Source organism: Cucumis sativus, chromosome 7 (assembly GCF_000004075.3).
Source record: "Cucumis sativus cultivar 9930 chromosome 7, Cucumber_9930_V3, whole genome shotgun sequence".
Taxonomy (NCBI): domain Eukaryota; kingdom Viridiplantae; phylum Streptophyta; class Magnoliopsida; order Cucurbitales; family Cucurbitaceae; genus Cucumis; species Cucumis sativus.
The window spans coordinates 1,166,644-1,183,969 of record NC_026661.2 but is presented as its reverse complement, the minus strand read 5'-3'; positions in this window follow the sequence as shown (position 1 = coordinate 1,183,969).

The window sequence follows — 17,326 nt, the reverse complement described above, 5'->3', positions numbered from 1 at the left end:
AATAGTGATCGAGAATTAGAATCAAAATCCTACCATCTCTCTATTATTCTCAGCTTTGAATCATTTGTGGTGAGTGACATCTAAACACAGCATTGTTTTTTATATTCTGATTCAAAAAGAAAATGTCATTCTCATGCAATATCTTTTTGGAAGTCTATGTCTTTGGTTTTAATATTATATTATTGTTCAAAATAAAAATAATAAAATAATGAACTCATTATTATATTCTTAATTATTTCCCTACCGTACCAAACTTATCCAAATAATTTGATTACAGAATTAAAAAAAGAATAAGACATTTATTTAAGTAGCTGCTCAGTATAATAATAATACTTCATTAGTCTTTTATGCCTTCATTCAATTGATCATAGTTTGGCAAAAAAAGCTTGCATAACCTTCCAGTGGAAGGCTCTATCCTCACAATTATTATATTAGAAAGTTGATTATATTTTGTAATTATAATTGATCAAACTCAATTTTCTGTCAAAATCTCAAATTTTGAATTTTCATGTCTTGAACCAGTTAAGATATATTCCCTGGACAAAACATAAACTTGGCTTACTTACTTTTAAATATGAAATAAGAAAAAATACATTTGTAGTCCTTTTAAGTTTTGGTCTAAATCTTTTTCTTTTCTTTTTTTTTTTGTCTCTAGAAACTTCAAAATGTAAGACTTGTTGTTGTAAGTTTTGAATTAGGTTTCAAATTAACACTGGTAACTTTGAGTTCTCACGATTATGAAGATAAAAGAAAATTTCTCGAGCTTTCATTAAATAAATACTTATTTCATATATTTTATAACGAGAGCTTAACTCAATTTGTATTCGACTCGAATTTTTTTAAAAAAATATATAATTAATTAGATTTCACCATTTTCATTACAATTCAAATTAAATTTAGAATTTCATCATTTGTATTTTTGCCACATTGACCAAACCATAATGATAATTGGTGCAATTGTAATGATATTTTATTGATGGATTTTCATTACAATTCAAATTAAATTTTAGACTTTCATCATTTGTATTTTTGCCACATTGACCAAACCATAATGATAATTTTTGTAATTGTAATGATATTTTATTTATGGATCGACTATAATGAACAAATCTAAATTAGAAATGTAACTTGATTACTTATAGTTATAAATTTTGTTACATTAACGTTTACCATTGCCGTTAAGGGTCAAAAATCAAAGTTCATGCTTTTTTTTTTTTCTTTTGAACAACAACAATAATGGTCGTAACCGTGACATTAACAGTAATAATACGACGTAATTAATTTTCAAACGCAATTGGATTGAGCATGCTCAACTCGTCAATCAATTCACATGTTTTATTGCATATTTGAAAGCAAGGCTCATGTGTTTGTACATACGCATATACAAGTAAACAAAATAAGAAGTAATCAAATGAGACTCACTTTTTACATCACTATTGATTTACCACGTTTTTAATTGGGTAACATGGCCTTAGTGAAAAATCAAGACAAAAGTGTAAATCTTAAAACAGAAACTACCAAATAAAAACCAAACTCAAATTCCAATAATAAAATTGTAACATTTAAAACCAATTGAACTCAAAACTTTAGAATAAGATGAAACTAAGTTCAATCTAAACTCAAAACTTAAATAAATTTGAAATAATTCGAAACTTAAACAACTCAAACAAAAACAAGACCCAAAACTTCCAAACTAAAACCAACTTTTCCATTTGAATTATTAGTTGGAAAAAAAAAAGGAACACAGATTTGAAATCATGACCATGTTTAACCAGCTGAGCTGGTATGCTTATCAAGAAAATTACATTTGACAGAGAAATGAGGCCATCAAAAGCAACTAATGTTTTAAAATCTGCATTAAATATGTATATGTATATGTGTATGTATGTGTATGTATTCAAATCCATCAAATTTGGTTATTTATATCTTTTGTCCAATGGAATTCAAAATGAATGATCAAAGTGACAACGTTTTTCTCATTTTTAGATATAACTCAACAAAATGACAAAGTCAAAATTTTAAAATTTGGTATATCCTACCAACGTGGAGCATTGTCAGCACAAATGATATAACATAGCTTTAACAAACACCCCATCCATCCCTACAAATAATAATTCACTTACAAATTACAAATTCGAAAGTTTAATCTTCCATCTAGTTGTTGTATTCAAAGAAAAAAAAATCAACATAGTTTCTAAAGTATTTTTAAAAAATTGAGTTGGAGAATTTAAACTCTAATCTGTGAAAATTAATACAAGTAAAATCATGTAAAATTAGTTTGAATTTTATTATTGTTTGAGACTATTTTATTTTGGTACTTAAACCCTAAGTTCTACACCTCAGACTTTTCATTTAATTTTAGTTTGCAATTTTTTTTTGGGTAAAAAACAACCATTTTCATTTATTTAGTTAAACTATTTTTGTTTCTTGGTATGTTACTTTTCTAAGTTACTATGGTTAAATAATAAAAAGATGAGAAAGTAAAAATGTTAATAGTTACTTTTAAAAAGTTGATAGAACTAAAATAAGACTTTTTAAAAGGAAGGGGACCAAACTACAACAACTTTAATAATTCAAAACTAAAGTTGGTATCACTGGAAAAAATTAAAATTAACATATTGAAAATTATAGGATTTGGATCTCATTTTACACATTTAATCAAATTCATACCATATATTACCTTAAAATTTATTGTTAGCTAACAAATATGAACTTAACAACCAAAATTTTGAAAATCTCTTTCAAACCCTAATCTTTGACATTTAATACCAAAAACAAAAGTGATAAATTTTATTATTATCTAAAAACCACTCTTTGTAACCTTCGACTCCTACTAGTGAAATATAAAAAGTAAATAACAAAATATCACTAAATATAATATAAATATGACATTTTAACTAGTATTCGAACCATCGATCTCGATTAAGTTGAGGCCAATTCCAACATTTTCGTGAGATTAATTATTTTAAATGACAAAATTTCAAAAATATTTTTAAATATAGCACAATATCACAATCTATCAATGATAAAAACTAATAGACTTTTTATCACTGTCTATCAATGTCACTAACAAAAGGATGTCAGTGTCTATCAATAGTCACGTGTCAAATTTTGCTATATGTTGTATATATTTTGTTAAATTTGTTATTTTTGATAATTTCTTGAATGAAAAAGTATCAGGAATGAAACATTAAAATGGTGGAATGGTGAATGAAAGAAGTGAGTTTTGGGAGTGTATGTGTGTGGGTAATGTTGTTCTTTCATGGCATCAGCTTCCACCATTTTTTGCTTCATCAATCGTGGCTTTGTTTTTAGTTTTGATCATATCCCTAAATTTGATACCCCTACGCTAGTGGATTTCTTTTTTCAATATACAACCTTTCTTTTTTTTTTTTTCTTTTTCTCTCTCTAGGGGTCTTTTTCATTTCATTAATCTAATTTAGACTAAAGTTTGTAAAAGTTTGTTTTATTATATATCAACTCAACTCAAGCTTAAATAAAGTTTATGGTAAAAATAGTTTGTATGAATAAGAATTTTGACATGACTGGCCATGTTTGTTTTGGTTAAATTACCTATTTATTCTATGACTTTTACAACCTTTTGTGTTTAAAAGGTTCTTAAACCTTTTAATTAATTTGCATTTTAGTAGAGTTTTTAAAAGAAAAATACGATTTAATTTTCATTTACTTTTAGATTTTAAAAATATTATACTTTTAACCTTGAATTTTTAATTAATATTTATTTTTTTAGTGTTTGATGATTAATTTCGAATAATTGTTAAATGGAGTTAAAGAAAGCTTAATAGTGATAAATAAAAGAGTTAAACTTAAGTAATATTTTTTAAAAATAACTAACACTACGGACAAAAAGTAGTTATTAAATTAGAAAAATAAACTTAGTTATCAAACAACACAAAAAAATTGTAACATTTTGAAACGTACCGAAATCAAACTCAAAATTTAAAGACTACTAAATGAAACCTAAACTTAAAACTTAGATATGAAAAATATATATACTTTTGTTTTTCATACTTAGTAAGTCATGATTATCAAGCTGTGTATAAATGGTAAGTTAAAATATTCTCTTCTCACTCCATATGCATAAGCAAAAATCAATTTAGATATAAGCAAAACCAATTTAGATATGATAGAATAGATATAGTAATAATGCAAAAGTTATATAGAATACATGATGATTTAGTAATAGAAATTAAAAGATCACGATTCTATGAATTGTCTCCCATAAATGGCATAAACTTTGTGTGTAACTTAATGATGGGTAAAACTATATGATATTTGCCTTAATTAGTTTTCTAAAGGATAATAATTGTCACTTTAATAATTCGGATTTCTTCCCTATAATCATACCCAATATTGGAAACTTTATTTAATTGGTGACTCAAATATAATCTCTTGGAGTTTTAATAGGTCAACTACTGATGCCACGTCACACCAACGGTCTAGTCTTTTAATTACATTCACAAAGCTTATCTTATCTCAATCCTAACTGACACTTCTTTAATTATTGACCAAACCATAATCAATATCTAAATAAAGGCTTTTATGATTCTACCCTATCAATTGACGATACCACATATTAATACAATACTGATCCATACATGCATACATAGGGATACATGTGGGGTTAAATGGTTTTTGTTGCTACCTAAATCATTTGAGTTTTTGTTTTAAAAATTAAGATGATGATAAAGGATTACGTTTTCAAGACTATTTGCTAGTTTTCAAAATATTCTGTTTTTGTTTTTGTTTTTGAAATTGTTTAAAGTAAAATTAATTAGAGTGGAAAAGCATGTGATTAAATGCAAAACATAAGTAAATCTACACACGTGTTGTATGCGTGTCACATAGACTCTGATGTTTAAGTTAGGAAGTTTTAGGATTTTATATACAAAATTGACTTATTTTCTCTTTAATAACTTTTAAAAAATAATTAAACAAAGAAACACACTTACTATCAGTTTGACATTGACAAATTTAGCATAGGTCTAGAGGAGACTCGAACTCCACTCAACTTTATGCTCTTTATATAATATGTATATATAATTGACTAATATATACCAATAGTAGAAATTCACTTAGTGGTAAAATTGCTTCTTAGCTCCCTCTAGACTAGGTCCAAGTCTTATTCTTTACATTTATTCAGATTGTTTTTATTAAACTATAAAGCCTCCATTAACAAAAATTATGGATCCATCAATGTTTACTATTATATAAACATAAATCGTTAATATCGTCTTATCTTCTTATTTTCCATCTTTTTCCACGCTCTCTTCTTCATCACTCTTAATGCCTTTTTGGTAACTAATTGACAATTGTTAGTCTAAATAAATAAATAAGTAAAATTGTAAACTTTAATTAAGCTAGTATATGAAATGTATAAGAAAAAAGATAATAAATAAAACACGAAATAATATTTTTTAATGATTTCTATTCAAAACTTTTTACTCCTTTACTTTTGAAATTTTAGGAACTTTTTTTATGCAAATTAGTGTAAATTACATGTGTTTTTTTTTGTATATAATTTAACCAATAAAAAATCATGATTGAAAGTGAAAAACTCAAAACTTTTAAATCGAATTGAAACAAGAAGTAAATTATTACCTTTTAAAAGTTGGGAACTAAGATTGAAACCAAACTTCCAACTACTTAAAGGCTAAGGGGCCGTTTGGGGGAAGGGTTGAGTTATGGAAGGATTAGGGTTATAATAAAACTAGTGTTATGATAAAAACTAGTTTTATGATAAAAGTTGTTTGGGGAAAGAGTTATGTGAGTAGTGTTATGATAGTGTTATGATAAGATGTGTTTGGGGAAGGGTTATGTATGTAGAAATTTATTTTTTATACATTTTTTTAAAAAAATTCATATTCTAAATCCAACCAAAATTTGTATATTTAATTTACTAAATTATTCTATTTTCGTAAAACAATTTTCAATAACTTATTTAAATGTCACATCTATTTCCAACATTTTTTATGTTGTCGTCATGTGCAAATAATTTATTGATTTTTTTAAAGAAATTTGTATTCTAAATCTAATATACAGATTTATTTGACGTAATTGTTACGTGCAAATAAATTATTAATTTTTTTAAAAAAATTCATATTCTAACTCCAATACACAAATTTTGTATATTTAATTTATCTAATCATTCTAGTTTTCGTAACATAATTTTCCTTAATTTATTTAAATACAATTATGAACATTTTTTTAAGTAATCGTTTCGGTTGAATAAATTACTAATTTTCTTTTAAGAATAAAACATTCTCAGATTTCTTCTTATCTCAATATTATGTTTTTTTTTTCTCCACTTTTTAAATTAAAGGATTGTTGTTCGAGGAGCAACAAAAATGATAAAAAAAATTATAATAAATCAATGAAAGATAAAAAATAAGGAAGAAGAAAGAGGAAAAAAAAAAGTACATTTTGAAAAAATATAGCATAATTTGGTAAAAAATTAGATTCAAAATTTAATTCAAATAAATCTTAAATCAAATCTCACCATTAAATTGATTTTTTTAAAAAAATTATACATTAAAAATTTAAATACTTCCAAAAAAAATATTTGTTATACATCTTTTAGGCTGTTTAAGAATTCTAAAGTTAGTTAATTTAATATTAAATCGTATTATTTGATTTTATTTTGATTTTTCTATAAGTTTAATAAAAATCATTATTTAGAATAAAAGACATAAAACAATAAAGTATTTAAAAAAGGTAAAAAACAAATAAAATTTAAAGTAAATACGAGTACTAAATGCATAAACTAATCACAATGAATATTTATTTAAAATTTATTTTGTAAATAAAATAAATTAAAAACAAAATTCTTTTAAGACTATTAAATTAATTAAAAAACAAATGACATTTGATAAATAAAAGAGTAATTTTTTAAAAAAGAAATGAAATGGTAAAATTATGGAAAATTGAAAAGGTAGTATTATGGAGAATTGAAAAAGTAGGATTATGGAGGGTTAAAGAGGGATTGAGAAAGAAGAAAGAGAGGGAAGATGGGTTATGGTAAACCTAAAACAAGGGTTATGATAACTCTTCCCCCAAACAAGGGTTGTGTTACCATAACCCTAACCCAATAGTGATAATCCTTTCCCCAAACGGTCCATAAATGTATAACAACTTAAACTTAGAAACCAAATGAAAATTAGACTCACTTTAAAAAAAACTATCATCTAGAACATCAATACAAGAGTTTATAAAATTTGATGAAGCACTTTGAATATGTTATTTGATACTTTGAATGATCAAGTACAAATAAGTTATTTATGCATTTCTCATCTTTATATTTTTTATATTTTTTATTAAATGACTTAAAAAAGTGTAATATATAAACTCTTTGACTCGACGGATGTCGATGTTAACCTAGATAAATAAATAAGAAGTTTTATAATTATATTTGGTTGAATGAATGTGGACGAAACTTTGTTGGTTCATTGCACTTAGACGGAGTTGGATTGGAGTTTTCTTCAACCCGCGTTTGCTTTTGCATAACTTTTCCGGTGGCGTTTTCTGATGATTTCGGTCATTTTATTTTCCCACCAGACGTCTAATTAGTTGGAAGTCGGTGCTTTGATTTCCACTTTTTTCTTTTTCTTTTTGTTAAATTAAAATTTCAAATTTTAGTTACTTAAATATTAATATCTATAATTTAATCAAATCTGGTTGCATCAATTATTTATGAAAATTTTACCAACTAACCAAAATTTTATGAATTCTAACATCTAATAAGTTAGTTATTATAGTCAGCAATTATTATAGTTAATATATTATAACAATTAATGGACTAGTTATAACAGTTAACGTTTTAACTTGAGATGCAAACTATTTTCATTTGAGTTTTAATAATTTGAAGGGTGAACCAATTTTGTTTAGATAGAAAATAGTAAATATTGTAGCAAAGAAAAAAAATAGAGAATGAGTGAAAAATAGTAAACATGGAAACAAATAGTAAATATATTGTAGTAAAAAAAGTTTTGAAATAGTATTTATTATACTTACTTGTAGGTTATAAATTGTTGTGTGCTTCATTATTATAGTTGGTATCCCAAACATGAATGGACTACAATAACTCGCTTCACCAAATTCTGATTGGTGTCCTAAACAACTCTTAAAGATTATGAACTCTGAATTAACAAATTTGAAAACTTTCAAATTCAAATTTATTTAAATCCAATGAGTTCTTGTTTATTATTCCTTCTATGACCTTCATTAATTGAATTTATCATAATTTGTATGCAAAACACAAAAATTGTTAAGAGTTGCTCTAGGTAACTCAAAGTTCATAGACACAGGTATAAGTCTAGAAAAACTAGGAGAAGACATCGAAAAACATGTATCGGAAAAGTCAAAGTCGTTAGGTTTTGAACCAACCAATTGGGCAAGAAAATATATACCAATCGAAAAAGTCAACTTGTCGCCCTACAATAATCTAGAGTACTTGTCACAATAACCCTAACATTGCTTGGAGTTGCACGTGTCAAACGAGTTTTAGAAAAGGCATGATAAGTCGCAATCAACAACCACACACATTGGAGGGATAAGTAATCTTCAAAGGTGACGACTCTAACCTATTACTTTTGAGCTTAATTGAACTATGCACTCCATATACCAACTTAATTAAGCAATCAGAGTATGGTATATACTTGGCATTATATATAACAATGTAAGAAACTCTCACACAAAACAGCTCGAAGAACAAAGATTGTACCAAGAAAAGTTAGACATCGAACAAGGGTGTGAAACATCTATGGTGGCAATAAATACGTGCAAGTGTCTCGAGCCAACAAAAATCAATTGTAGTTGTTTGATTGACCCTAGCGCATGATTGGTTCCGAAAGAAATAGAATGATATATTTATTTATATTAATCACATGTAACGATTTTATTTTAAATGCACTAAGTATAATTTGTTTATGAGTGATTTTGAAATTGTTAAAAGTGTTTTTATTATATTTAAAATCAATCCAAAACAAGTTTTTAACCGTCCACATTAACTTCATAGTTAATTTAGATTTTTAATTGTAGTTCAAAAATGTCTTTGGGGGATAAAAAAATGTTTCATAATTTCTTTAACCACTTTATATTCACTTCAAAACATGATCTTATAGTAAACTAACAACTAAAACGGTTCATGTAATAGGAAAAGAACCAAGAATAAATGAAGTGTTTAATGGCTAAAACATCTTTGATAGGGTTAGAGAAAATAGAGAAAATATTATTTTTTTCTAAATTTGTTGAGTAAAGTGGTTGATTTTAACTTTAAACTTTTAATTTGGCTATTACAATCATTCCTGTTTGGACAAGTTTTTTCTTATAAAAAAACCTTGTTACAAGAGTATTATGTGTGGCAAAAAAAAAAAAAACTATATATTTCATTAGTCCATACTATTTTATTAAAGAAAATCATGAGTTTTGATAAATGTAGTCAATGAATGATTCACTTCTGTAGTAATCAAGACTATATATATTGTTGAAAATTAATAATAATACAATAATCTTCATATGATTTTAATTTTTGATTTAAAACTCGTTTTTGAATTAACAAAAGTTGAATTTAATAAACAGGTAACATTTTAGTCTATATATGGTATGCTTTGGAGAGACTAGAATATTAATTAGAGTGAATTTTAATGTGATGTGACAAGTTTTGAAGTAAAATGTGTTACGTGTGGATTCTAGAATCAATGACAAAAACGTCATAATAAGAAAGAAGGAACAAGAGGATAACAAAAAGTCATGAATCCAACCTACGACTTTGTTGAGTTGTCTGAGCTTCAGGACATACCCAACAATCAAAGAACCAACCTAGTTCATCCTTAATTTAGAACAAAGACATATTTCACTTGAAGTGGTTTAGATAGCAAGGACTCGGTCCAAGCTCGTTCATATTCACTCCGCCCATTCAAAACCCTAAGAGGATTAGTTAATCATGAGAAGGAGTAAACTAAAAGAAAAATTAGGATAATCATCAAAACCTATATTTAGAGGAGAATGGAGAGGTGCACACAAGGTAAGCAAGTTCTTCATTATAATCGAATAAGTTGTGGCTCTCTAGATCTTAACAGCATCAGAGAATATCAGATGAAATTAATATATGTAAAATACAAAAAAAAAAAATGTAGAAGAGAATATCAGAGGATCTAAAATAAAAAACTCATTATCCTTCTTCCATTCTCGAAAATCTTCAAATGTTGATCATTTTACAATACTACAAAACAAACATGAAGATGATCTGGATGTCGTGAAGGAACAAATTTATTTAAAATGAGATAAACAAAAGGTTAATTTAGCCATTGATAGGATGTGTAATTTGAAGAGTTAATTTCTCAAAGCTCATGTATGAAGAGAGAGAGAGAAGAATGGGGCCATCTAAAATTCCTAGGATCTGAAATTTTGTCAAATATTTCCTTGTGCCCCCACACCCCATGCCGCCTGTAGGGTCAATATTGTCAGTCCATAAAGGGCCCCCAACGGTAGCGGATCAACATTTATATCTAAACCACAAATTCAATCAGGTCAGCAATCAGTCCAGGTTATGGCTACATCACCCTACCTTCTAGTTTCCCATATTCACTTCTCTACATTCAAATGCAAATGTACTATTATATTTTTAATTTTTAATGAATGAAGTACTCCAAAAATAATTTACATAACAAAAAATTAAAATAAAATAATGAAGTAAAATGAAAAAATGAAAATAGGTAAAGTTGAGGGCACATGCATAAAAATAAAAAAGTTAAATTTGTTTTCTGTTCGGATAATGCTATTTTTTAATTTTGCATTGTTTGAGATATGATAATGCCAATATTCTAATATTTCTCCCCCAAAACATGCGCTTTTTTCCCTTCCTTTCTTTCAAATGTTTACTAATTCCCCCTTTTTTCCTTTCCATCGGCGATTCCAGCGGCTACCACTCGCCGCTTCGCTGGCAAACCTCGTGCTGTCCTCACATTCTACTTTTTTTTGGCTCTTCGTTACTTCCAAAGGCCACTTGCCACCTCAGATATGCTCCCCCCATTCCACGTCGTCTCCACGTCATCCTTCTGCCAGGTCAACACCGGGCAACGGCAGTTTATTCTCATCCCAAGATGCGGATCCCCTGTCTTCATGTCTGCTTCGTGCACCTCACCTACCTCCCCTCACGCTCCTCCCACTTGTTGCCACGTGGATCACGTTCTCATTCAACTTCCTTTTTTTTATTAATCGAATGTGTAGCACGAGTTTTTTCAAAGTAGAAAAAATTTATAAATTGTTTACATTTTCTCCAACAAAACCACTCAAATAAAAAAAATTAACTAAATCATAAATATTTTTTAAAAAGCTCTATTTTTTTCATTAAAAAATTAATTAATGATATAATCTATCACTAATAAATTTCAAAAACTAACTTTACAGTTTACATTGTACTATATCTATAAATAATTTAAACTTGATTGCTATATTATTTGCAACGTTCTCAAAAAAAACTCATACCCTTCACGTATTGTGTGTCACATCAAAATACTTAAAAAGTCGACGGATGAATTGTGGAATCCACCAATAATTATGAAGGTAAATCTCTAGTGTGAAAAGTGGGTTATGTAGCTATGTTGACATGTTCTTTTACCTAAAAAGAAGTTAGAGGTTTGATTTATTGTCTCTAATAATTGTTGTGTTAGAAAAACAAATGGGACATGTACTCTTGCAATATTAGAAAAATAAAATCATTTTCACATTTTTCTTCTTTTCATTTTAGAAGAAAATGTTCGTATATTTTTAAGTTTGCATCGATCTTTGTGTTGTCTACTTAGAGTTCAATTACAATTTGTCATTTAACAACTTTTTTTCTCTTCTTATTATTTAATATTTAAAATCCTTTTTTTATGATTATAAAATGTGGAAGAAGATGGAAGTTTTAAATCATCATTTTAAAAAATTATTCATATATTATATTATCATTTTTTAATCTAAACTAATCTATATGGACCTTCGTAAAGTAAAATGTCCACACATATAAATATATCATCCTAAATACTTGTTTATGCAAATTCATTGAGTAATCCCAACAAAATATTTCAAATTCTAGGCAATAATAATAAGATAAGTCTTTTTTTTTTTAAACTCCCTTGAGTCAGCTCATTATTATTTATCTTAATTTTTGAACTATTACCAATTAATTAACCAATCAAAATAATAACAACTTGTTTAAAGAAAAAAAAAACCACAATTATATCAAATCCCCACGAATCTGGACTTCAATCTCGTCGCCTTGGAACAGCCCACCAACACGCCCAGTTCCAAATCTGAAACTTTCTATAAATTCTTGACCCCATGATGAACATCAACTTGCTCCCACCATCTAATCCCAACCGTTCATTCGTTTTCTCGAAATAAATCATGATTAGTTCCACGACTTGCATGCTACTCAATTTGTTAATTAACATTATCATCTTATTTAAGGAAAAAAATATATTATCATTTATCATTATTATTGTTATTATATGTTATTAAAGTTTGAAATCTTACTCTTTATAGAATAAAAACACACACAGGTGGTACTTGGGGGTGTGGTTTCATAAAAATATATGTTAAAGAATTAATGGAAAGTGCCTAGATTATAGGTTTAATATTTATAGAAAAATGTTTATTTAGTTCTTAATTTTTAATATTATCAATAAAACATATTGTCGTTTGACTAATTAACTTGAAGGTATTCTTTATTGGGCAGATCACAATTATGAATATAAACTAAACGTTACTTTATAATCCCATGATTTTGGTTCTATGTATCCTTTTAAATACTTGTTTGGGTCTACTTTGGTTTCATGGATTTGTCAACTTTAGCTTCTTTTTGGTAACTAATTATTATGATTATATCAATTCGTATTTCAAACTCGTCTAATACATAGAATATTCGTATCTTAATTTTATATGTGTGGATGATAAAAGATGGGAAATGTTTTTTTATAAAAAAATATCATAAACAATAAATTTGAATTAGTAAATGAACTTTTTTTTCTTTCTAATTTTAAAACAAGTTAATGTGTACAATTTGTATATATTTACCTTTCTTTTATATTGTTTATTAATGTTTTTCTATACTTTTGTATACTTTATGGCGATGATCGATGAAAATATTGATATGTCGACAAAAAAAGAAGAAGCATGCTTACTTTATATTTACGAGTTAGATAGTAAAATTATGAAATTATTTATAATGATGTTTAAAAAGGTTAACTAAAGTATATATACAAATAGAAACCTTTTTAATATAAAAATGACTTTCAACTTTTCATTTTTGTCTCGTGATTGCGTTTTTTAAAATCGAAAAATCTATTAAATACAAAATTAAAAGGGTTGTATGTTAAAATTTATTAAACTTTCTATTTTATATGTTCACGAGCTAAATAAAAGAAATTACTCAAATATTTATTTCACACGTAACTAAAAGTTTGAATTATTGAAATCTAATCAATTCGATATTTTAGCCACTTTACTAACTCGTATAGTCCTAATTAAATTTGTAATTAGGTTTTGGTAAAATATTATTTTAGTCGATGTATTTTGAATTTCATTACATTTTAGTCCTTATAATTTCTATACATAATCAAATTGTGATCTCTATACTTTAAATAAACATTAAAGAGTTTCTCATCAAAATTAGATAAACAATAATAATAATTTTCATACAAAAAGTACATCGTACAAATATAATTTTACAATTTATAAAGTGAATGTAGGTAAACCTCTCAAGATTTTGAGATCAGATCGTTATTAATGTTAACTAAAGTTAAATATATTTGCGAGAAAACAACAAATTAATTTAAAGAATGGTAGAATATACATAAACTAAATCAAAATGAAACAACTGCAAAACAGGAAAAAACAAAAAAAAAATTTCTAATCTTAGCTTAGTTAATTTGTCAAAGCATGATGGAAGGAAAAGTTTTAGTTCGATAAAAATTGACGTTACCAAACGTAAAATTAATATAATATATTTGGTATTTTCTCACTTGTAAGCTTAAAATATAAATAAAAGTCAGATGAGAGAAAATTGCTCCTATACAATTATAAATTACCAATTGAATACACAAGAATAGGTAGAGATAAATTTAATATAATATTGATTCTCTATTCAAATAAAATACGTAAATTGTTAAGTTGAATTGACTACTTAATTTTTTGCATAGGCTATTCAAAGAAGAAATAGAAGGCATGAGAGAATAGATAATTTGAAGATGATTATGGGTCCATGGTAATATCTGGCAGATTAGATCTATCCACGTGGCAATGAAGGGTTGTAAAAATATTAAACATTAAAGACAGCGACTTGGATTCCCATACAGCTCGGACAGGATAGAGCTCAGTAGCTATTCACAAATCTAAACATTTATTATTATTATTATTATTTTGGTCCCAATAAATAATTAAATATCTTATGTTGGTCCCAAATTCTTTGGGTTGAATTACAATTTTAGATGTTCAACTTGTTACAAGAACCGATCATATGTCTATTTAGCATATATACTTTTTTAGATTTTCTTATAATTTTAAATTAAAAATTAGAGTTTTGATTTTTACGGTTTGATAATGTTTTTTTTTTGTATAATCCCCACAGAAGAAATGATTTATAAGTGTTGTTATTATCAACTATAAATACTGTGAAAGGTTAAATTTTACTCTCTTTTTGAATGATACGAATATAATTAGGACCATCAAGTTGTCACATTTTAACTTTTTAGTTTTTTTTATATTTAATAGATTTGTTTCAAGTTTGTTTATTGTTTTGGTGATACAGATGTTGTTTCATTCTAATAAACTTTGGGAATTTGATGATATATTATTAAAGATGTCTATTTTCTTCCAGTAGTCGAGGACCCATATGAAAATTTAGTTATCGAAAGAAAATGGAAAAGGGAGTGAAAAAATTTATGCGAGCTAAATACGATCAACGGATATACGCATAATACATTCTACAATTATTACCTTCGTTTCCCACCCAACTTAGTTTTTATATATTTTTTCTATATTTATGTACATATAAATAAAAATATGTACATGGCTAACTTCTAATGCCCGAACATTGATATATGAACGTAGGTTCGAATCATTTTAAACTCTTAAATGATTTATTTAAATCATTTTAAAACTTCTAATGATAAACAATTTTGATTGGTTTTCTTTAAAAGAAAAGAATTAAACAATGAATATATTCTATGGGGAGAAATTAAACTGAGACACCAAATTTTTTTACGGTTAGGGATTGAGATGGGGCAAAGAAAGTCATCACATTCTCGTGGTCCGCGGCAACGTCTCTATATAAGGCATTAAGCTAAGGAGTAAAAAAGTATAGTTCACATCACACACATAGAAACGAACTTCACGGTATATGGGAGCTTTGTTACATTTGTCTTTTAAATAAATATTAAAATTAATCAATCATAATCTTACCATGATATTATTAATCATTATATCTTAACTAGTATCCAAATTATACATGATATATAACTTCTTTTTAATTTTACCATTAAGTAACGGAAGCCGGCATGGAAAACACGTTCTATTCATCTACGTAACGTTAAACCACATGTAACACACGTGTAAAATGGCCGTTTTAAAATGAGATAATATTATTTAAGTTGAATTATTTGACCAAGAAGCAACAATAATATAATAAATACGAAAATAGACTTTTTATAGCCGTTATTAACTTAACTATCATTAATATGTATTGAAATACACTGAATCACCTAGTATAAAGGTTTAGAGAAACGGAATATATAAACTCTTCAATCTAGTAATGTTATATTGTATTATCTTTAATAAAATTGTACTTTTTTCTACTTTCATAGACATAACTAACACACTGTTAATGAACCATGTATATCTCTATATATATATCGATCTTTGTACGTGTATTGCATCACAATAATAGGATATTATTTTATTTTGAAAATTAGGTAAGTAAAATATAATATGAATAGAGATTTGAATTAAAAGATCAAAATTATAGAAGACGTGGGAGAGAGAGAGAAGAGATAAGATATGAATGAGAGAAGGAAGAAAGTGGACATGTTGATACTAAGAGAGAAAAAAAAGGATTAAAAAGTGAGGATATGATATATATGTATATATATGTATCACTTTTCTTATCCTTTTGAGAGAGAGAGAGAGAGAGAGTTTCAAGTTTCGTCTAACCTCCACCTTAGAAGCTTGCATCAAACAACACCCAAAACACGTAAAAAAGTGCCTCATCCTTCTATTTCTTCTATCGTTTCTCTTTTGCCTCACTTCACGTTTCTCCTATCTAATCCTATATGCTACAAGTGGGACTTCCTTTGAGATAGTATAGAGACGTTTTAACGGTTAAACCATGATAGAGTTGACTAAAATTCATTTTTAAGATCATGTGAAGTGTGACGAAAAATATTGTAAATAAACATATAAATTTTTATAGGATTGATCGATATACTTGAATGCATCATGGACTGCACTTCGTCTTTATGCATCTCATTCTAATTATTTATATAAAAAAAGTATATTAAATATTTCAAAAGAAGTAAGAGAACTTGTCTTCTGGTAAATTATGTTGATGGTCGTATGCATAAAGATAAGTGTAACACAAGATAGATCATCTAACAAACTTAGGGGTCAGTGTAATATTAATTTGTCGATCAATTGTTTGAATCAGGTCGGTTATTGCTTGTTAAACTATGGAAATAATATTATAAAGGTATAATTTTCTCAAAATGCGTAGAACAATAATCTTAGTTGAAAAATGAGTTCGATCATTCAAACATATAATTTTAATTAAAGAAGATTAGTACATGTCAACATTGACTTATGCTCCCTTTAATAATTTTGATAGAACTAAAGTTGATAATTAACCTATAAATTGATTTACTATAATCCTAAAAATTTGACATATTTACAATTAACTTTTTCTTAATGCAATTAACTATTTTAGCTGTTAAATTTGTAACCTTTTAAATAAATTTATAATAAATTTTAAATTTCCAATAAATCGATAAAAGTCTAATTAAAATTAGGATGTTTGTTGATACATCATTTATAAAAATATGAATACCTATTAGATACAAATATGATTAAATGTTTTATAACTTTTTAAAATTAGTTTTCAATATTGATAATTGTTATGGGACAATGACCATTAATTAGGTCGTCTACCTACTCATTACATCCATGTGTTTCTAAATGGAAAAGAGGTTTACTTTATATGCTTTATAAATTACTACGATTGAATCGAGACAAATCTCTACTATATAAATAAAATGTGTAAATCTTGGAAACAACC